Consider the following 23869-nt stretch of genomic DNA (forward strand, 5'->3'; position numbering starts at 1 on the left):
GAAAAAGCCACAATTTCTTACCCTTGAGGAACACAATGTCTGATCGGCTAGATCAGTGGATCGACTGTTTCTTCTCTCCACCTCATTTCCACCCCAGTTCATAAATTCATAGGATTTATCTCCATGATCAGTAGTCCCTGGGTGACACAATCGGTTAAATACTCAACTACTAACTGAAAAGTTGGCAGTTTGAACCCACCCATCAGCACAATGGAAGAAAGTCCCGCCAATCTGCTTCCAAAAGGCCACAGCCAAGAAAAGCCTATGTAGCGCAGTTCTAGTCTGCACCACATGGGGTTGTTATGAGTCAGAATCAACTTGATGGCAACTGGTTTGGTTTCTTTTTTTTTTTACCTTCAATATCATCATCATCATCACCACCAATCCTATAACCCGTATTTATTCATTGAATCCTAGAACCACAGCAGCTTAATGAAGGAGACGAGGCTTAAAGAGTATTTCTCTTACTGGTGCATCCAATCCTTGCTATGCAATGTCTGGTGAATTGCGATCCAACTGAATACTCCCGGCAATGAGGAGCTCACTCACTGCCTCATAAATCAGCTCATTACATCTCCAGAAAGCAATTTCTCACTTGTTCATTTATTCAATTGTTCAACGAGCATTTGCCAAGCAGCTACTCTCAGCCACCTCAGTACCAGGACTTGGGGATACTGAGATAAATATGGCCCGTGCTTCTATACAAAAAGCTCTCAGGATGATGGGAGAGACAAATGGCCAAGCGATGAAAATACAGTGCAGTGTGTAGCCAGTGCACGGACTACATTCCATCTATCATGCTGGACACTCAGATGCATTGTCTCAGTTACTCCGCACGAGACCCCTATGAGGTGGGTACCATTGTTATCCCCATTTTACAGATGATGAAACTGTGGTGCTGGGACATTAAGTAACTTGCCCAAGGTTACTGAGCTGGAAGGTAGAAGGGTCTAGGTTGACACCAAGGCTGTCTGACTCCAGAGCTGTGCTCTTGGCCCCTCAGACATAACGCCTCATCCCCTTGCTGACTAATGTAGACCTGGCAGTCGACAGCAGCCTTGAGCACTGTTGTGCGCTGCATGCAGGTCTCTGTGCTTCAGGCTTGAGCACACTCGGCTCCCTGGGCCTCGTCACTGGCTGGATGACTCTGGATCCAATACGACTTGGAAATGGAGATGGAGATACCACTGTCCCCCACATGCTCCTTCCACATGCCCCCAAATGGAATAGACCTCATGGTCCAGACTCTCCTCCAGCCCCAATAACTGCCCTGGCTCTGGCCAAGTGAGCCTGAATAATTCATGGCCAGTGAGCACGGCCCAGTCCTGAAGCAGCTTTCTGGTGGCCAAACTGGGGAGGGGGATGGAGGCCAGGGAAGCTAGGCTTGAGAGGGGGCTGTGGTGGGACTTGGGGAGCCACTAACAGCCAGGAAGGGAAAAGTAAACAAGGCCCGATAAATTATTCAGCCAGCAGCTGCTGATGCAGCCTGGGGGTGGCGAGGGGATGACAATGCGCTAAGTCTGAAGTCACCACTCACCAGGGCAGCCTGCTGTGTCCAGTGCGGCCAGGCTCTGACTGCAGCCCCAGAGGACAAGGGGATAAGGTAGAGTCACAGCCCTGACCCAGGAGAGTGGCAGGTAGAACCCGAGTCCCTGTCTTGGGTAGGCGGAATGTGCACATGGAAGATAAGATGATGCCAGAAGAAGTGTATTGACTCTGAAGACCGACAGAGCTGGACTGAACCATAATCAAAATCAGCAAGACCTTGGGAAAACCGTGTAACCTCACCAAGCCTCAGTTCTCAGCTGGGAAGTGGAAACCATGAGCTTGGTTAGGGTAAACCCAAATACTACCAGATTGTGAGCAGCAACTCGATGGCAGGGATAACCACTCATCATGACCTGAAGGCCCTAATCCTGGCACAGCCCTGAGCCCAGTCCTGGGCACATGGTGAATGACAGAGCTTCTCCCGTCCCTTGGGCAGCCAGCTCTCTGGGCCTCAGAACCCTCTTCCACCCCTCCCTGCTGTCTTCCCACCCCACGTCCCGGTCGCCTGGGAGGGGGAAGCTCTGCCTTCTACCCCTGCCCCAAGCCTCTGCTCAGAGAGGAAGTGAAATCACTGCAGATGCTCTGCAGAGCCAGGGTCCCAATTCCCCACTGTAAGCAGCACGGGACAAGGGGCATGGAATTGGCCAGCAAAGACCTGCACTCCTCCGCGCTGGCTGTGCTACCCTGGGCCAGTGTCTTTCCCTCTCTGGTCCTCAGGGGCTAGAAAAGATGGCCCCTTTGGCCCCTCTGGCTCTAACCTTAATGACAAAAAGGCAGGGTGAGAGAACGGGTCTCCCGAGGTTGGAACAGTGGTGGCTAAGTTTTTCCAGAGCCCCCAGGGTGGAAGTCAGGTCTTCTTTCAGAAGGTCCAGGTCTCAATCATATGCCAATGGTAGCAGGAAAGCAGTAAGACCAACAGCTGTAGGGCTCCTTAGAATCCACACCATCATCTCATGCAGGGCTCACGGCCCTACAAGGCAGGATCGTTAGCGCAGTTATGATCCCCAGTGTGAGGATGTGACAGGAGCAGCTCACAGAGGCCAGGTGCTTGGTCCAAGGCCACACAGCCAGCAAGCAGCAGAGCCTGTTCTGGAATCCCAGACCAGACCTGCAGCCTTCACCATCTGTAAGTGAGGCTGGCTTCTACAGCAGAACCACCCACTTAGTCACTGATCTTGCCTGAACCAGAACCCTCCAGCCTGCTCCCTGTACAGCTCCGAGCAAGCTGGGTGGCCCCATAAGGACTCAGCAGGTCATTTGATGAACTTCGCTGGGGTCCAGTCCTGGCTCTGCCACTTACCAACAGCGTGCCCTTGAGCTTGTCTCTCAGCCTTTCTGAGAGGCAGTTTCCTTACCTAGATGTTGGGCAAAAAGATAACTCCAGCCCCATGGGCCACTGTTTGGCTGTGAGGGGCCTGCCCTCTACACTCTCCCCCCAGTGCAGGGCAGGACAGGCTGAGGCAGGGAGGAGGTGGCACGAGGAAGGAGAGGGACCTGGGGATGGGGAGAAGGGAAGACGGAGGAAGGCGCTCTGGGCAGAAGCCCAGAACAGCTGCCTAAGTGCTTGGTAATGAATAAGTGATATTGGCCACCACCTAATGTTCCACAGTGCTGGCCAGCGGGGTGGGAGGGGTTGCTAATGGGAATGCTTATTATAGACCAGGTCACCTCTTGGTCTCACCCACATATTGAACCTCATGCATCTTTAATGGGCTCAGGGGTGGCTGGCTGATCCTAAGGGCACAGGGTGTCCCCCAGGGCTGGAGGGTGAAGGTGTTTGGGGATAGCTATTCCCTTTGGTCCCCAGAAATATTGGCTCCTGGGGGAGCAAACGGCACAAGATCAGCAGGGGCTGTGGTACCCTACCCCTTCTCAGTCATGGTCAGTTTGTGTCTTAGGCTGGGTTCTCTAGAGAAGCAAAACCAGTAAAGCATATATATAGAGAGAAAGCAAATATATATAGAGAGAGATTTATATCAAGGAAACGGCTCATGTGATTGTAGAGGCTAGAATGTCCCAGGTCCATGGATCAGGATAAAGGCTTCTCTTGATTCATGTAGCCGCAAGAGCTGGCGAACCCAAGATTAGCAGGTCAGAGAGCAGGGCTCCCACTCACAGGCTGTGAATATCGACGAATGCCAAGATTGGCAGATAAGCTGATAGCTCAAGTCCCAAGAACCAGAGGTCAAACGAACAGGAGGCAGCTGCAGGATCCAGAGCAAGTAAAAAGCCAGAACACCTGCTTATATTCAGATGTAGGCCACACCTCCAAGGAAATTCCCTTTCATCTGATTGGCTACTCACAGCAGATTCCATTATGGGAGTGATCACATATAAACACTGAGAATCATGGCCCAGACAAGTTGACACACAATCTTAACCATCATAGTCCACCACTTGTCAACTTGGCACATGTACACATCTCCTTGAACCATACATAATCTCTGAAGAAAGACAGTTATAAAGTCATACTTGCGCCTAACATGATACAACTAACACGCGTATAACCGCAAATGCACTAGCCCTGTTTACATCTTATATTTTATAAGTGAAGAAAACAAAAATATTGGATGTACACATACAAAGCAGAAATACTCATAGCGATTATAGTCCTTGTTTCTGCAACTGGTCACGTGACCCTAACTGGAATTTAGAACTACCCATTCATATTCCCTTTGCCCTCAGCACGCACCTCAGCTGGTCGTGGTTCTTTGCCTGGTGGGGTGACCCAAACCTTCATTCCTGAAGGGTCTGGGTCATTAGTAGTTGTTTTCCATTGACTTAAATCATAGGGCATAGTAGTACTAAGAGATGCCCTAAGAGATCTCCTGCATTCCAGACATACTCTTCTTTACCTTCATTATGTCATATCAATCCGATTTCGTCTTAGTAATCAGAATCAATCACACCAGCCAGTATGGTAACTCCCTTCTTTGCCTGTTGATCCAGAGGCATAAGGAGCCCAAAGTGGCCAGGTGGCATTCTTAGCTTCCAGTTCAATGAAATCAGTGATGTGCTTCCAGATGGGAGCATTCCTCCCTTTGGAACTAAGACCTCTAGATCTGCAGAGCATAAGGTCAAGGGGACAGGAAGAAAAAATCTTGCAAGTAGGTCACTAGGGGTAATAGTGAGTGATGCCACTCTCATTTCCACCCCTTGATTCCTGGACCCATGAATCTTGGCTATGGGAGAGACAGCATCATACATTGTACACTGGTTTACAGCATATACAGCCCCCTAGAGAACATTACCCCAACTCTGCAAGGTATTGCCACCTAGCTGGTGCCGTAATTGTGTCTTTAGAAGGCCATTCCATCATTCTATCAAGCCAGCTGCTTCAGGATGATGGGGAACATGTTAAGACCAGTGAATTCCATGAGCATGGGCCCACTGCCGCACTTCATTTGCTGTGAAGTGAGTCCCTTGATCTGAGGCAATGCTGTAAGTCCATGGATGGTAGTTTTGGCAGAAGCATTGCATGCAGGGATGGCAAATCCATATCCAGAGTAAGTGTCTATTCCAGTAAGGACAAAACGCTGTCCTTTCCATGATGGAAGTGGTTCAATGTAATCAACTTGCCACCAGGTTGCTGGCTGATCACCTCAAGGAATGGTGCCATATCGGGGACTCAGTGTTGGCAGATTGGGCACTCAGCAGTGGGTGTAGTCAAGTCCGCCTTGGTGAGTGGAAGTCCACGTTGCTGGGCCCATGCATAACCTCCATCCCTACCACCATTGCCACTTTGTTCATGAGCTCATTGAGCAATGACAGGAGTAGCTGGGGAAAGAGGATGGATGGTTTCCACAAAACGTGTCATCCTATCCACTTGATTGTTAAAATCATCCTTTGCTGAGGTCACCCTTTGGTGAGCATTCACATGAGACACGAATATCTTCACTTCTTTGGCCCATTCAGAGAGGTCTACCCACTTACCTCTTCCCCATACCTCCTTGTCTCCAATTTTCCAATCATGTTCCTTCCATGTCCCTGACCAGCCAGCCAGACCATTGGCCACAGTCCATGAGTCAGTATACAATCGCACATCTGGCCATTTCTCCTTCCAAGCAAAGTGAACAACCAGGTGCACTGCTCGAAGTTCTGCCCATTAAGAGGATTTCCCTTCACCACTGTTCTTCAGGGAGGTCCCAGAAAGGGGCTGTAGTGTTGCCACTGTCCACTTTCAAGTGGTGCTTGCATATCTTGCAGAGCCATCTGTAAATCAGGCATGAGTTTTCTCTTCTTCAGTCAATTGATTGTAAGAAACTCCCCATGAGGTCATAGATGCAGACTGGGAGATGGAAGGTAATGTAACAGGAGTGGAAACCATGGGCATTTGGGCCACTTCTTCATGCAAATTACTTGTGCCTTCAGGTCCTCCTCAGGCCTGATCTCGTATATACCACTTCCATCTAATGCTGGAGTGCTGCTTGTGCACCTCCAACTTTATGACCCTGTGGGTCAGACAACATCCAGTTCATGATGGGCAGTTCAGGCTACATGGTGACTTTGTGTCACAAGGTTAAGTGTTCAGTCTCTGCTAAGGCCCAGTAACAAGCCAAAAGCTGTTTCTCAAAAGGAGAGTAGTTATCTGCAGAAGACGGCAGGGATTTGCTCCAAAATCCTAAGGGTCTGTGCTGTGACTCACCAATAGGGGCCTGCCAAAGACTCCAAACTGCATCTCTATCTGCCACTGACACTTCAAGCACCATTGAATCAACAAGATCATATGGCCCAAGTGACAGAGCGGCTTGCATGGCAGCCTGAACCTGTTGCAGAGCCTTCTCTTGTTCTGGGCCCCACTCAAAACTAGCAGCTTTTCAAGTCACTTGATAAATAGGCTGGAATAGCACACCCATATGAGGAATATGTTGCCTCCAAAATCCAAAGAGGCCCATTAGGAATTGTGCTTCCTTTTTAGTTGTGGGATAGGCCAGATGCAATAACTCATCCTTCACTTTAGAAGGAATATCTCAACATGCCCCACACCACTGGTCCACTAGAAATTTCACTGAGGTGGAAGGTGCCTGAATTTTTGTGGGATTAATTTCCCACCCTCTAGCACACAAATGTGTTACCAATAAGTCCAGAGTCACTGACACTTCTTCCTTACTAGGTCTAATCAGCAAAATGTCATCAGTGTAATGGAGCAGAGTGACCTCTTGTGGAAGGGAAAGGCCATCAAGTTCCCTGCAGACTAAATTATGACATGGGGCTGGAGAGTTGCTGTAGCTCTGAGGTAGGCAACTGAAGGTGTATTGCTGGCCTTGCCAGCTGAAGGCAAATGGCTTCTGGTGGTCCTTTGAAACATGTATGGAGAAAAAGGCATTAGCTAGATCAATAGCTGCATGCTGGGTACCAAGGAGATGTATTAATTTGCTCAAGCAATGAAACTACATCTGGAATGGCAGCTGCAATTGGAGTCAGCATCTGGTTAAGTTTTCGATAATCTACTGTCATTCTCCAAGATCCATCTGTTTTTTGCATAGGCCAAATAGGCAAGTTGAATGGGGATGTGGTGGGAATCACCACCCCTGCATCCTTCAAGTCCTTGATGGTGGCAGTAATCTCTACAATCCCTCCAGGAATGCAGTATTGCTTTTGGTTTACTATTTTCCTCGGTAGGGGCAGTTCTAACAGCTCACACTTGGCTTTTCCTACCATAATAGCCCTTACTCTATTTGTCGGGGATCCAATGTGGGGGTCCTGCCAGTTGCTGAGTATAATCTATTCCAATTATGCATTCTAGAACTGGGGAAACCACTATAGGATGAGTTCGGGTACTCACTGGGCCTACTGTGAGGCAGACATGAGCCAAGACTCCATTAATAACCTGACCTCAATATGTCCCCAGTCTGACTGGTGGGCCACAGTGATGTTTTGGGTCTCCTGGAATTAGTGTCAGTTCAGAGCCAGTATCCAGTAATCTCCGAAAAGTCTGATTATTTCCTTTTCCCCAGTGAATAGTCACTCTTGTAGAAGGCTGTAGATCCCTTTGGGGAAGGCTGGGAGAAAGATTAACAGTAAAAATTTTTGGCAGTGTATTGGAGTCCTTCCTCAGTGGGACCCAGCCTGCCCTTCATTCAAGGGGTTGTGGGTCTTCAAACTTGCTCATATCTGGGAATCTATTGAGGTACCGTGACTCTGTATTCTGATGATTCGAGTTAGACTTCTGTTCACCTGAAATTCATCCGTTTGTACAGATCAAGTAAATATTTAGTAGATTTCCTATCTATTTCACTCCTAGGGACACCATGACTAAATATCAACACCATAAGTCCATATGAGTCAAACTATTCTGATTACTGCTTTGACTCCACTGTCTATTACTGTAACCATGCCCACCTTGTCTTTGTGGATTGAGTGCCACCACTTGGCCCCTACTACCACAGGGTCCAATCAGCCCCACTGTAGTTAGGTGTCTTAATTCAGTTAGGGCAGTTCCCACTGTCAAATCTGATTTACATAAAATAGCAATCACAGCCATCTTCAAGGATGCTGGAGCTCCTTTCACAAATTTGTTCCTCACAGTTGTGGTAAAAGGTATGTCCTCTGGGCACTCCATATGTGGGTCTGTGGGTCTAACCTGATGAATCCACTCTAGCATGGCAATTTCCCTAAGCATTTGGATACCTTCTACAGTATACTAAGGCAGGTCTGGTATTTTAACTTGATAAAGTGTAGGCCACCTCATAATCCATGCTTGAGCAACACAACCAAATAAACTATTAGATCCCTTCCTAACTTCTTGAGCTGAAACACTGAATGACCAATCCATGCTTAGTGGACCCACATCAATAAACTCGGACTGATCCATCTTTACGTTCCTCGCACCATTACCCCACACCCTTAATAGCCATTTCCACACATATTCCTCAGGTTTCTGTTTGTACATATTAGAAAAGTCAAGCAGTTCTTTTGGAGTGTAGTGTACCTCCTCCTGGGTCACACTTTGTACTTCACCTTTTGGGGCTTGCTGGCACTTAAGCCTATGTATAAGTCTAGGAGCCAGAATCAGTAGTGTGGAATTGTTTTGAGAACATTTAGCATTGTCTTGTAAAGCATCTGCCTCAGGCGATGCCCCAGGCAATGACTCAGGCAAGGGTTTTTAGAGGCAGCTGGGCTAGGGCTAATCTCATTAGATGGGAGTGGAGGGGCTAATGGTTTTTCTGTGCAGTGTGATTTAGCAGACAAACATGAAGTAATCACTTCATATGGAAGTGGTTCTGCTGGCAGACTGATTCAATGGAATTTAGGGGCTCAGTGTCCCCAGCTTCCTGATTATTTGCCCATATGTCCCCTTCCCAAGTTTCAGGATCCCATTTCTTCCCAATCAATGCCCTTACCTTAACTTCAGACACCTATCGAGGTTGGCAATTGAGCTGGCATTGTAATTCAGCCACTCTTACAATAAGACTCTGGGTTTGGATTTCAGCAATTTCAGCTCTGTTACTTCAAGAAATAAGGCTTTCTTTCAAAGCACAAGTGGAAGACTTGAGGTCATTTATGCAGCATTTGAGCTTTGACTCTGAAGCCCTGAGCGCATCTCTTTCTTTCACCAGTTTGTCTAGCGAAAGTAGGACCAACCAACCAGCTTCCCTATACTTCTCATTCTGACAAACCTGTAGAAAGATATCACACATGTGTTCACTCAGAGACTCACTTTTCACCAATACCTGATCTACTGGTGGTAATATTTTGCACATTTGTATCACCACCTCATGCCATGGATTAGCAGTGCCCTCTTTAGTGCTGGAAGCAGAGTCATCAACATCTTTAAGACTAACTAGACTTGAGAATCAATTTAGAAAACTCATCCTTAAAATTTCATCTCCCTAGAACCACTCTTGGTACCAAATGTCTTAGGCTGGGTTCTCTAGAGAAGCAAAACCAGTAAAGCATATAAATATATGTAGAGAGAGATTTATATCAAGGAAACGGCTCACATGATTGTAGAGGCTGGAACGTCCCAAGTCTGTGGATCAGGATAGAGGCTTCTCTCTATTCATGTAGCCACTGGGGCTGGCAAACCCAAGATTAGCAGGTCAGAGAGCAGGGCTCCCGCTCACAGGCTGTGAAGATCGACGAATGCCAAGATTGGCAGATAAGCTGATAGCTCAAGTCCCAAGAACCGGAAGTCAGACAAACAGGAGGCAGCCACAGTATCCAGCGCAAGTAAAAAGCCAGAACATCTGCTTATATTTGGATGCAGGCCACACCCACAAGGAAAGTCCCTTTCAAATGATTGGCTACTCACAGCAGATTCCATCATGGGAGTGATCACATATACATACTAAGAATCATGGCCCAGCCAAGTTGACACACAGTCTTAACCATTGCAGTGGGGGAGAGAGAAGGGGTGCTCTTGTCTGAGGAGCCTGGACTCCTGGGAAGCCTGGACTCCTGGATTCTTATCCACCCTCTTAGCAGTGCTTCTTGTTCCCAGGTTCTCAGTTTGCCTACCTGTACAATAGAAAGAATCCTGGAGCCCGGAAAGCCATGATCCAAATTAAGGGCTGCTGGCTTCTCCACTACAGGCAGCTAGTGAACGTGCTCCAGGAACTGCACTTCCCTGGTTGGGGAACAGCAAACCTGCACAGCCCCAAGAGACAATCTGCCTCCCTATCAAGTTGCACAGAAGGGCCACAAAGAGAGAATGACTCATCTGAGGCCGCACAGGTGGAGCCTCGGGTTCTCTATTTAGTGCTCTTTCCACCCCATCCAACTGCATCCCTCAGCAGCCCACTGGGGCCCTTACAGACCCACAGGGATGGTCTCTGCCTCCTGAACCAAAGCTCAGGATACAAAAGGTTGTGGATCTCTGAGGAGCTGGAGCGCACAGGATCGGAAGGCTGCTCGTCTGGCAGGCTGTGTGACCTTCAAGAGGTCCCCCTTTGGGTGTCCCCATGTCTCCAAAGGCTAGAATCTCCACACCTCAGAGTGGTCTGGTTCCTGTGGCCTTCTTAGAGATGCCAAGGCAGGCACTGAGAACCCTGAGGCTGAGTTCTGGCCTTGCCTGGGCACAGACTCTTGTGAGGGCAGGGAAAGGGCCCATCCCTGGCCCAGTTTCCCTTCCAGAAGGCAGGGTGTTGGGCTGGCTAGATTTTGAAGTCCCTCCCATGCCTAAGAGTCAACAGCCAGGAGCGCAATGTGGCAGTCAGTCACAACTTCCGCACCAAGTATATTTCCTTAAAAAAAAAAAAAAAGACCCCAGGGAGATTTGTTATTTAAAGGGAATTGTCCAGCAGTTTTTTGTGGCATGGAGAATCCTCTGAATGTGAGGACGCTGCGACCACCCAGCAGCTCTGTGTCAGCTGTATGGACATTTGTGTCTTAAAAAACCAGGCACATTCTCCTCATAATGCGATATGCATTGGGCTAGCAACCTTACTGGGGTGAGGTGGACCCATCAAATGCCCTTTACCTCCTGCTGGGGGAATTACAGCCTGATCCTTAGTTTGGCATTCCAGGCCCTGTGGTCTGGTACCCAAAAAAGTGTACAGACTTTACTGTTTCCACACTCCCTGCTCACCTCAACCCCCCCAGAGCCACTCCTCGCCCCATTCCAGGTCTAATATGTCATTCCCTTGGAAGCGCCCTGAGGCCTCGGCTGGCCAGACGGCTGGGCAAGACCGCCTCTTCCTGCCTCTGCCCCTCTGCAGCCTCTGCTCCCCTCGTTCCTTGGCTTGTCCTGTGGTTTCTGCTGCAGCCCCCCAGCCTTACAGTGAGCTCTTCAAGGGAGGGGCTGTATGGTTCAACTTGTCACACTCCCACACCCCACCCTTTCAGCACCAGCCTTGGGCCTGGTACACAGTAGGCGCTAGAAAACACTCGCGGGAACAAAGTGAGACTAATCCTGCAGAGAGTCTCCGTATTATCCACTGAGGTGGAAAAGTTAAGACCCAGAGAATCCGAAACTCCCCAGCTAGACCAATTTGGTGCCAGGAAGTACTCACTGTAGTTAAATACTGACTAGGTGCTTCACATAGGAATCTTTCAAAATCTTTTCAAGAGCCTTGTCAAGTAGGTTCTGTTACTGTGCCCATTTCACAGATGAGCAAATTGAGGCTTGGAGAGGTTAAGGAACTTCGCCAGGGCCTCCCAGCTGGTAAATGGAGAACTGGGACTTGAATCTAGGTGTGCCTGTCTCCCCAACAGCCCCAAGGGCTGGGTAGCGCGCAGTCACCTCCTGCGCTGCTCCCTGCGATGCCCTGGGGGCTCCAGCAGAGCCACAGTAACTGGCTGCTCCGGTGGAGTGGCGGTGGCGGGGCACAGCGGCGGCTGCACTTCATGGCGCCGCCCTCCGCTCCGCCTCGATGATGAACCCGGCTGGCGCTGCCTCTCCTGGTTAGCGCCCTGATAGCTGACTGATCGGCCGCGCTGAGCGCACAGCTGCTGCTGCTGCCTCGGCAATTCTCCGAATTAGCCCCGCAGCTTACTGACCTGTTGGAAAAGTAAATGCAAACTGCTGAAGAGGGGGAAAAAGGCCTCTCTCCCGCACCTGCCACTTATCCCACTGCCCCAGTAAAACGTCTGCCCCACAGCAGACAGGAAGGGCTGGATTCAGGGAAGGGCAGGGTGGGGCGGGCCTGGGCGGTCTCCCCCCTCCCTCCCTCCCTTCCTGCCTCCCTTTGCCGCTGCAATAGGCCCGCGGGGTCAGGATGGCGCACTGCAGCAGTCCCAGATACGCTGGCTGGGCCTGTCCTGCAAGCGCGGACAGGGAACCCCAAGCCAGCAGGCTGGGACCGGGCCAGGACGCAAGCGTCTCACCTCAACTTAGGGTGCCCACGCTGAGTACCTGACTCAATTCCTACCGAGTGCGGGGCTCTCAGGGCCCAGTCTTTGAGGGGGCACAGACCATGAGGTCTGATCCCTGCCCCACGAGGGGGAGGAGGCAGGGCACAGATGGCTGTCATCCAAGGCAGGAGAGTAATAGATCAATGCCTTGGAAATTTACATAGCACTTTCGCAGTCTCAATTAATCCCCAAGTAATTCCAAGATATTGTAGCAACCAGTACTTACACTGTGCTCCTACTAAGTGTCAGGCATTGTTCTAAATATTCTCCATGTATTATCTCATTTAATCCTCACAACACTGTGGTTTAGGTATTATTATGATCATCTCCTTGTTGTTGGTAGGTGCTGCCCAGTCAGTTCCAACACATAGCGACCCTATGTACAGCAGAACGAAACACTGCCCAGTTCTGCACCATCCTCACAATCATTGTTAGCCTTGAGCCCGTTGTTGCACCACTGTGTCAGTCCATCTCCTTGAGGGTCTTCCTCTTTTTTGCTGATCCTCTACCAGGCATGATGTCCTTCTCCAGGGACTGATCCTTCCTGATAACATATCCAAAGTATGTGAGACGTTGTCTTGCCATCTTTGCTTCTAAGGAGCATTCTGGCTGTCGTTCCGAGACAAATTTGTTCATTCTTTTGGCAGGCCATGGTATATTCAATATTCTAACATCTCGAAGTTAGAGATGGAAAAACTGAGGAACAGAAAAGTCAAATAACTTCCCCAAGTTCACATGGATACTAAGTGGCAGAGCTGGGATTTGAGCCCAAGCAGTCTGGCTCCGGAATTCAGGTACACAACCACTCTACTCTATTTCTCAATAGTTGTGATGCCCGTCGCTTGCGAAGTGTTTCTACTGACAATAACAGTGAGCAACAGAGACTTGTTTAAACAGCTCAGGCCACACAGTGAGTGAAAGGTGAGAGCCAGATTTGAACCTAGGACTAGCTGGCTCCCAGGCACTCCCACTTTACAAGGTGGCATGATTTTCCTGTGTTTCAGATGAGGAAACCGAGGCTCTGGGTGATTAGGTGACTTACCTACGGTTACACCCTGCAGTTAGGCAGCAGAGCTAGAGTTTGGGCCCAAATGCTTGGATTTAAAATCCAAGAAAATACAAGGTCAGAAAAGGGAGAGAATTTCCATTCTGTTGGCAAATCAGGAAAAATTTTCTGAAGGGGGCAGCCTTGGATATAGCCCTTGAAGTTTGGAGCCAGGTGGAGGAGACATTTGAGCAAAGCCTTAACCAAAACTAGTTGCCATCAAAGTTGATTCCAACTCATGGTGACCCCATGTGTGTCAGAGTAGAACTGTGCTCCAGAGGGTTTACAAGGCTGATTTTTTTGGCAGTAGATTTCCAGGCCTTTCTTCAGAGGCACCTCTGGGTGGACTAGAACCTCCAACCTTTTAGTTAGTTAGCATAGTGGCTGGGAAGTGGGAGCAGCAAGCAGTAGAGTTTGGCAGGAGGGTAGCTATATGTAAAAAGATGGCCAAGAGCAGAGGAGAGATTGACTAGATTTAAATCCTTTGCCAGCTGTGTGACCTTATGCATGTAACCACCTTCCTGTGCCTCAGTTTCCTCATCTGGAAAATGGGGATAATAATAGTACATACTCCGTAAGGGCTTGGGAATGACACTCTGAAACATGAATAGAATGCTTAAGTACCTACTATGTGCTGGCCCCATGTTAGAGGCATAATGGCATATTTCTCATTAATTCCAAAAATTTATTAACTGCATCTTACAGATGGTGATACTAAGGCTCTAAAACATTAGATAGCTTAGCCAAGGTCACAGAACTAATAAATAGTAGAGGCAGGAATTGAGTTCAGGTTAAATTCAGGGAGGTGCCTAATTGACATGTCAGAGAATATGGACTTTATTTGCTAGGGCTGTTGGGTAATGGGGAGCCATTGAAGATTCTTGAGGGAGGAGGTGTAACTGCCAGTGGCAAAGGCTCTCCCTGGCTCAGAAACAGAGAGACTTCCCAGGCACCTGCCTCCACCTCTTCACCTGCCACTCCTCATTTGTGCACAGGAGATACTTGTTCCCATCCTGGTGCTAAGTAAATAACAACAAAAATGCAGCTTAATTAAGACTGTGGGAAGCAGGTGCTGTCTCCTGCGAGTGAAGAGAGGATGGGAGTAATCAGATCAAAATGGAGGCAGATGTTTAGAACAGGGCCCAGATGTTCCCCCTAAACCCAGGCTCCTGGCTATCATCCCTCACCTGCCTGCCTGAGAGCATGCGTGAGAGGTGATGGGCAGCCCAGCCAGGGAGGAGGGACTGGTTTGGTGAGAAAACCCTTGACACTGGGGCTGGTGCTCTGTGGAGGTTGCATCCTACCCCCTTGGTGGCTCAGAGCACAGGCTCTGAAACCAGACTGCCTGGATTTGAATTTCACCCCTTGCCAGCCATGTCAACTTAGGCAAGTAACTTAACCTCTTGAGCCTCGATTTCTTCATCTAGAAAATGGGCTGATAATAGTATAGGTAGCCCCCGACTTACAACGGGGTTCCATTCCGACGACTACTCCATCATAAGTCTTTTCTGGCGTAAGTTGAATACCTCTTTTTTTAGTTTTCATTATTATTGCCTTTTATTACCAGTATCTTTACAAATCCAATCTTCACTTGTCTTTGGGAGTTGGAAACATTACATCTGAGAAGGATAACATCAGAAAATGACGCACTGCAACTTCGTATGTAGTACATATGACTAACGATAAGATACACCAAAAAATAATAATAATAATAACAGATGGTTGAAAGTGCAGTTCATTGTAACTCAAATGCGTCATAAGTTGGGGACTACCTATATATATTCCACAGGGGCTTGGGAAGGATAATATGAAACATGTATACAGTACTTCTACCACCTGTCTGTTTGTCATACTGTGGGGGCTTGCATGTTGCTATGATGCAGGAAGCTATGCCACCAGTATTTCAAATACCAGCAGGGTCACCTATGGTGGACAGGTTTCAGTGGAGCTTCCAGACTAAGACAGACTAGGAAGACAGGCCTGGTGATCTACTTCTGAAAATTAGCCAATGAAAACGTATGGATCACAACAGAACATTGTCCAACTCTCTTGCTTTGGAGAGGTCATCAGGGGGGATCAATCGCCGGAGGAGGACATCATGTTTAGTAAAGAAGAGGCCCAGTGAGGGCAAAGGAGACCCTTGGTGAGACAGATTGGCGCATGAGCCACAATGATGGACTCAAACATGCTGGTGATTGTGAGGATGACACAGGACTGGGCAACATTTCGTTCTGTTGTACATAAGGTCACCATGAGTTAGAGTAGACCCAACAGCAGCTAACAACAAACAACAGCAACAGAACATTTAGAACCTTCTTTGAAATAGAGTGAGCACGGGGTATGTGTTAGTTATTACCATGATCGCTGTTACGAATAAGCAGATGGTCCGTGCAAAAGGGATAAAGCCCTAAGTCCTTCCCTGATCTGGTCCAGGTCTCCTTTCCTGGCTCTCATTTAAGACCCCACTTCCCTCACTTCCCATGCCCGACACCGCAAAGTGCCACATCTCCAAGCACATAGAACCTCCTTCCCTAACGGTGCCTTCACACCCTTGCACACGCCGGTCTTCCTGCCTGGGATGCCCTTTCTCTCTCTTGTGAACATGGAGTTTTCTTGCTCATCCTTCAAGATCCAGTTCTGTCACCTTTTCTGTGAAGATTCCCAATGCCCTCCCCAGACTCGCACCAAGAGTTCTCAGTGCCTCTGTGCTCCTCCAATACCCAGCATCAGCCTCACCTCCCACATTGTACTGTGGTTCTGTGGGTATGGATCTGCCTCTTCCACTAGAATGAGTGCCCCTGAGGGTGAGGGCTGTGTTCAGCCATACAGCTATACCCACCTCCCTCAGTCTAACACAGCACCTTACACGTAATCAACGCTCAATGAACAAGAGAGAATGAGAAGGGAAGGAGGGAGGGAGAGAGGGAGAGAGGGAGGGAGGACAAAGAGCAATGCCTGGCTTTCACTCTGCAGAGAGGATCTCGGAGCCTGGGAGGAGGAAGGGGTCCTCCATGAGTGGGGAAGTCCAGGTATCCCTCCTAAGGCCATAGCCTAAGGCCTCTGAGAAGTTCAGAGACATAGATAAGTGGTCAGAGCTGAAAGTCCATTAGGAGTCATCCAACCCTACTCCCCATTTCATAGATGAGGCAACTGAGGCCCAAAGAGGGGTGGTGACTCCTTCTAGGTCATCCAGAAAATTCATGTCAGAGCTGGGGTCAGAACCCAGGTCTCTGGAGGTCTTTCCATTGTGCCGAGTGCCCTGCTACCCCACCCAAACTTCCACAGTCCTCACTGGGTGTGCTCAGGGAATGGTGATAGGTAACAGAGTTTACGGAAAAGACGGAATTACAAGGCTGGGTCCCCAGCAGGTTTCAGAGGCCCTTTCCTGAGGGTGGTGAGGCTTAGGGTGAAGTAAGAAGAGAGCACAAGGACACTGAAGGCATCAGGTCCTCGGTCATTGAACCATCGATGCCGAGAATGCTAATGCTGGGAGAGACTTTAGAGGTTGTCCAGTCCTGCCTGCCTTTTTGCAAAACAGGGAAGCTGAGGTGTATTTGTTTCCTGCTACTGCTGTTACAAATTACCACTAACTTGTAGCTTAGAACAACACAAATGCATTATCTCACCGTTCCAGAGGTCCAAAACAGGTTTCACGAGCCAAAATCAAGGTGTCAGCAGGGCTGTGTTGCCTCTGGAGGCTTTTGGGGAGAATCCATTTCCTTGCTTTTTCCATCTGTACGGAATACCTACATTTCTTGGCTCAAGGCCCCTTCCTCCATCTCCAAGGCCAGCAGCACAGCATCTTCAAATCTCTCTCTGATTCTGACTCTCTGTTACACAGGTCTTCTTCTTCCGGCTCTGATCCTCCTGCCCCCTTCTTATAAGGAGGCTTGTAATTACAAGGAGCCCACCTGGGTAATCCAGCATAATCTCTTCATCTCAAAATCCTTCATTTAATCATGTTCCGCAAAGTCCCTTTTATCAAGTAAATTAACATATTCACAGGTTCTGGGGATCAGGATGTGGATATCTGTGGGGGCCATTATGCAGCCTTCCCCATGAGGTAACCCTCCCACCTTCCAGATCTGGGGCCTCAAAGCTGCAGCATGGCTCTTGCTTCCTCCCGCCCTTCACTCACCCCTGCCCCAGGGCCATTTCCTGGGCCGCAAATGGTTAGGGCTCTATGCCCATCTCTACTGATTTCTCCCTGGCCATGCCCCTTCCCTTCTCCAGGAACTCAGAGGCAGACAGTCCTTCTGGCCCTGCCCTGGGAGATGGGGCTGGCCAAGAACACACAGATGACAGCGGAATTTAAAGTGGGTGAAATAATGGGGGGGAGAGGCGACTGCTTCTTCCAATAGACCAGAAGAGGGTCCAGTGACTTGCCCATCGGCCCTCTACTGGGGCCGTCTCTGTCTTGGGAGCTGAGGCTCAGGATGATGGCAGGGGGATCCCTGACCTGCTAAAGCTCCAGATGATGACAATGCCGATGGTGAGGAGGAGGAAGAAGAGAAGGAGGACTAAACACAACCAAGCTTCCTCTGAGAACTTGCCGCACTCCAAGCCCTGGATTGAGCATTTTTCATGACGCCATGCATCCTCTCATTTAATCTTCACAATGACCCACAAGACGGGTATTATTTTACAGATGAGGAAATTGAGGCTCAAAGAGGTTAGTAACTCGCCCAACATCACATAGCCAGAAAGTAGTGGAGCCAGGGTCACAAATCCTACGCTATTAACTGTGCCTCAGAGTGAGGGGGGAGAAAAACACAGACGAGAACAGCAATGCAGGGACAGAGGCCTTCCTCAGCACCCCGCCACTTCTCAGATGCAAAGACCACAGTGCAGAATGGTGCGGGGGGGGTGGTGGCTTGCCTAAAGTCACACAGCACATCCAGGATTTTTGGTGTAGGGGCATATACCTCAGAACCCCGGCTCTTTTCCCAATACCGTGAAGCCTCTGAGGGCCCACAGCGCAAGAGCCTGGGGGATACTACAAGAGTTGTCTGTCTGCGCCTCCCTGCTGGTCACGTTAGCCCCTCGGGGAATGGCTGTGGCATCCAGAGAAACACATCCCAGCACATTCACAAAAGCTATGGGAACAGAGGAGTTGGAGAATGGGCTCCACAGGAGTCCCCAGGAGAACCGAGCAAATCATGGCATCTCTTCCTTCACAGGTAGTGGAGCTTTTCTTGGCGCATCGGTGCGTTGCTCCCCCACTTGAGGGTCAAATGTCCTGCTTTCACATAAAGCCCAGATGAGGTGAGATAACATATGTGAGGATGCCTAGCAGGGTGCCTGACACATAATAAACCAAAAAATAAAAAGCCAGCTGCCATCGAGTTGATTCTGACTCATGGCAGCCCCATGTGTGCAGAGTAGAACTGTGTTCCATAGCGTTTTCAGTGGCTGATTTTTCAGAAGTAGATCACCAGGCCTTTCTTCCAAGATGCCTCTGAGTGGACTCGAACCTCCAATCTTTCAGTTATCAGCGAGCGCTTAACCATTTGCACCACCCAGGGACTCCACGTGACACATAGTAGATGCTCAACGAGTATTCATTTCACTCTTACGAAAGGGGTTTTCCTAAGTGTATTCATTTCCTATTGCAGCTGTAACAAATTGTCACAGATGCAGTGGCTTACAAACACACACATTTACTATCTAACAGTTCTGAAGGTCAGAAGTCCAAACTAGGTCTCACTGGGCTAAAATCAAGGTGTCAACACATTGCGTTTCTTGAGGCTCTAGGGGAGAATCTATTTCCTTGCCTTTTCCAGCTTCTAGAGGCTGCCCACATTCCTTGGCTCGTGGCCCCCTTCAATTACATCACTCTGATCTCTGCTTCTGTTGTCACATTTTTTTCTTCGACTCTCTGACTCTCCTGCCTCCCTCTTTCCTTTATAAGGACCCTGTTCCTTCTTCCCCTAACACTGGGTCCACCTGGACAATCCAGGACAATCTCTCCATCTCAAGATCCTTAATCTAACCCATCTGCAAAGTTCTCTTTGCCATGTAAGGTAGCATAGTCATGGACATCTTTGTGGGGGGTGGGGTCATTATTCTATCACACCAAGTTAAAATAATAAATCCTCTGGAGGGAGCCCATTCCTGATCCAAGTATCTATTGAGCACCCACGATGTTCAGTGTGCTGCACCCTGGGAGCCCCTTCAGCAGCTGCCACCCTGATCCCATGCAGAACTGCTGGTGCTGCACAGTGGCCCCAGCTTCCTGTGGGGTAGCACAGCCTTACTGCTCCCTGTGCCCTGCGCCAGTCCTCTCTGGGGCTCCTGCTGGCTTTGAAGCTTCCACTGTCCTTCTCCAGGTGTCATCCTACAATTTCCAGCCTCATCTCACCTCCCCCTTTAAACATGGAGCTTCACCGGGTCTTCCCAGAGCTGAACTTCTGGAGCCTAATGTAGGTGTCAACCGCACTTGAGGTTAGATACTGACACAATTTGTACGGTATGACCATAAAGGACAGGCAAAAAGAACTTGAGAGACAGTTAAACAGGTGTGATATGTACCCCTGACATTCTGGATGTGACCCAGGTGCCCCTCAATCAGATTCAGAGTAACTCTCGGGCTCTGGCTGCCTCACGAAACCCCTCTGGAATAAGGACCCTCCCAGTGGACAGTCTCCTGCCCTGTTTTCCTTGCCTGTCCAAGGCAGAATCAGATATGAGGCACTGCACAAGGAGCTACAGCACATCTGCCTCCCCTCTTAGGACCCTCCTGCAGTACCAGGAAAGAACTCTGGAGTCAGGCAGCCCTGGTTCAGATCCCAGCTCTGCCATTTTCTAGCTGTGTGACCATGAGCAAGATACCTAACCTCTCTGAGCCCCAGTCTCTACATCTACCACAGGAAGATGATAGCAATCCCTACCTGCCTCCTGGGGTTGGTGAGAGGATTAAGTGAGATAATGCCTCTAGAACGCCTCCCTCGCACATTGCCTCACAGAAGGCACTCAATAAATGGAAGCGGTGATTATTATGCTCATGTCTTCACCTCCAAATCAATTGCTCTGTTTCTCTGCTTTCTCGGCATGATGTCAGCTCTGTGCCCCGTGGGAAACAGAACAAAGTCCTTTCCCCTGACCAGTCCCCACCCCTAGTCTCAGAGGGTCAGTGCAGCCACACATGGCTGGGGACAGCTGCTGGCTCCATTAGCAGCCAGAGAAAGGAGCAGAGACGGGCATTCCCCTAAGAGCCAGGTTATTTTCCACTTCACCCGCCGATAATGGAAGCAGAGTGAACATGAGGCAGAGGGAGGGAGCGCTGGGAAGAGGCAATGCTAACAGGACCAGGAATGCCTATTACCCCCCAGGCACCTCTGCCCGTGGCCCCAAAACCAGCAGCTCAGAGAGTCCCAGCCCAACTCTAGACCCTCGTCCCAGGGAGATGTCCAGGTGTCAACCAGTGTGTGACCACTAACCAGAGTCACCACAGCCTCAGCCTCAGCTTGCAGGACAGGAAATCATTACCTTGAGCTCCTAAGTGTCAGTCTCTTTCTCCCTGCTATTCTCCTGGGACTTGGAATGCTAGACAAGCAGATTCTTGGGTGCTCAGCTTGGCCCCACTGGCTGGGGGTCAGAGTCTTACAGGTGAGACCATGGATGGCTGGGAGCAGAGAGGAGAAGGTCCAGGCAGACCAGCGGGGGCAGGGGCAGGCAACGTGCTGAGATCTGGGCAGGTGGGGTCTGGGCAACCCGCAGCAAGCAGTAGGGAGACGGCCATGGAAACCAGACTCCCTTCCTAGGAGAAACCTTATCCCAGAAGCACTGCCTTCCCAAACAGATGTACCAGGCAGGTCTTCAATCACAGAGTTGGCAAGACCCAGGGTCACAGGTCAGAGCTTGATCAGCAACGAGGCTGAGCTCTCTCAGACTCCTCCCTTCCAGGGAACAGCATAGCTGAGGCCACACAAAGAAGTATTGGGGCTCCCGATTATCCAGGAACAAGGACCAGCAACGAAGCCAAGGGCACGCTGTTCGTAGAGGGGAGGGGCAAGCAAGGCACATACTTATCGTGCAGATGGTTGGTCCAGCACTGGACAAAGCGCTTAAGTTTCATCTATCAGGCCAGGCCAGGCCAGGTAACCAGGTAAGAGGTGCTGTCCACAAGAACCCAGGAATAGGTCTCCCAGGAGCTGAGAGGCAGGAATAGTATCCAGATGGCTGGTAGGATCATCAAAGAGCAAGGGCAGGGAGTCAGAGCCAAGGCGGGGAACCAGGAGTGGCCAACCTGGAATCCGAACTAGACTGTAAGCTCCTTTCCTGCAAGGCCTCAGTCTGATTAACCTCTTGTGCTGGGCATACGTCGTGTTGTTGCTGTTGTTGGCTACCATCGAGTGGGCCCCTGACTCATGGCAACCCCACGGACAACGGAACAAAGCACTGTCTAATCCTCCATCATCCCCATGAATGGTTTCAGATCGGACTGTTGTGGTCCACAGAGTTTTCACTGGCTGATTTTCAGAAGAATATTGCCAGGCTTTTCTTCCTAGTCCGTCTTAGTCTGGAAGCTCCGCTGAAACCTGTTCAGCATCATAGCAACACACGAGCCTCCACTGACAGATGAGATGCACTGGCCAGGAATCAAACCTGGGCCTCCTGCATGGAAGGCAAGAGTTCTACCACTGAACCACCACTGCCTCATATGGAAGGTGCTGATGAAATATGCCTTGAATGAGTGAACCTGACCAATGAACTATTCAAGATTAAAGGCTACAAATGCTAGGGGTGTGGGTTCTCTTTCTGAATCCATAGAACACGTCATGCCACCTGCATGTACCCAACTATGCCTAACATAGCCTTGTACCACGGTGATGTTTCTCGTGCCCAGGCCTTAGCTCTCTAGCCACTGGCAACACGCTGTTATGGAGAGAAATTATACTAGGCATCAACCATACCAAGCGTGCCTTCTAACTCTGTTTCATATCTGATACAAGGCCCTGGGCAAGTCATCCCTGGGGCTTCTGGGACGTCATTTGTACCCAATGGGTTTGGGCAAGATGATTCTCCAGGGGCTGGTAGAATGTGAGCATCATCTGCTCCTGGAAGACCCGGAAAGGTGCTGCCCCATGCTGAACTGGCCCTGGCGTTCTCACTTGGTCTCACCTCCTTCCTCCTCACTGCAGCCCTGTGAGGGGAGCTCTCTGAGACCCAGGCCTGAAACACCCTTGTGTTCTGCACAGCACCCAGCACAGTGCAAGGGGCACTGCAGGCTGGTTGTAGCACATGGTCAGATTCATTGCTCTTAGGGCTGGAATGCTCCTCAAATGATCTGGTCTGGCCCGATACCATCAATAGATAATTCAGTGCAGAGCCACAAGCATTTATTAAGTCCCTATTGTGTGCCAAGCAGGTCCCTGGGTGGTGCAGTGGTTAAGAGCTCGGCTGCTAACCAAAAGATGGGCAGTTCAAATCCACCGGCCGTTCCTTAGAAACCCTGTGGGGCAGTTCTACGCTGTCCTATAAGGTCGTATGAGTCAGAATCGACTCTGTGGCAACAGGTTTGGTTTTTGTTTTGTTTGCTTGTGCCAAGCAGGTCCCTGGGTGGCACAAAAGGTTTGCACTCGACTACTAACCTAAAGGTTGGCAGTTCGAATCCACCTAGTGACACTGTAGAAGACAGTCCTGTCGATCTGCTTCCATAAAAATTACAGCCAAGAAAACCCTGAGGAGCAGTTCTACTCTGTAGCATATGGGGTCACCATGAGTCGGAATTGACTCCACGGAAATGGGTTTGGTTTGGGTGTGCCAAGCACCATGGCAGGCCCGGTGGCATAAAGGCAAATGGAGAACAGGAAAACGTCTGCAAATAAAGCATCAGGTCCCCTTCCCTCCTCTTTCTCCTGCTGCACTGAGCCAAGCCCCCGGGGCAGGGCAAGGCTACCCAGGCCTGAGAAGAAAGACTATCCCCAAGATGGGTGCTGAGCCCTCTGCAACAGAGGAGAGCCAGCGTTCTGACAGGAGGGGGCTGCTGACACACAGCCGCACCGCGCTTCGCTGGGCAGACAGGCTCAGAGGGGAAGACAACAGCTTCCCAACAACAAGTATTAGGAGATAAGCTATTAGAGGCGCCGTACTGGGTTCTCTTTCCCCAGGCATTACCACTGCGCCATTCTTCCTTATCCAATTATGCTTTTTCATATGTTCTGTTCTCCTCAGTCAGAAACTGTTTCATGACCGCAGACAGCACTGGGCTCGGGCAGTTATGTGGGACCCAGTGACAACAGAGCGGGGGTGGCAAAAACGCTCTTTCCAGAGGAGAGCAAGGATGTCTGTCTCCCTCCCCCGTGAAGACACGGGATCCCAATGCTAGATCCACTTTCAAAATGACAGGAGGAAGATACGGGGACAGGAAAGAGAAGTGTGGGGGGCTGGCTCCTGCCTTGAGATGAAATCCTGCTTCCTCTTTCCTCTAGACTCCATTAAGCTCTCTGGAAGAGATGGGAAGTGATTATGGAGAGAGAG

The 23869-nt window shown here is 49.7% G+C and overlaps 1 non-coding gene across 1 annotated transcript; it reads right to left on the reverse strand.

Moving 5' to 3' along the window:
• Positions 1-21973: 21973 nt before the first annotated feature.
• TRNAG-UCC (transfer RNA glycine (anticodon UCC)) lies at positions 21974-22044 on the reverse strand. The gene has a single exon. It is a non-coding gene; the product is annotated as a tRNA-Gly (tRNA).
• Positions 22045-23869: the final 1825 nt, after the last annotated feature.

The sequence above is a fragment of the Trichechus manatus genome, unplaced genomic scaffold (assembly GCF_000243295.1).
Source record: "Trichechus manatus latirostris isolate Lorelei unplaced genomic scaffold, TriManLat1.0 scaffold00138, whole genome shotgun sequence".
Lineage (NCBI taxonomy): Eukaryota > Metazoa > Chordata > Mammalia > Sirenia > Trichechidae > Trichechus > Trichechus manatus.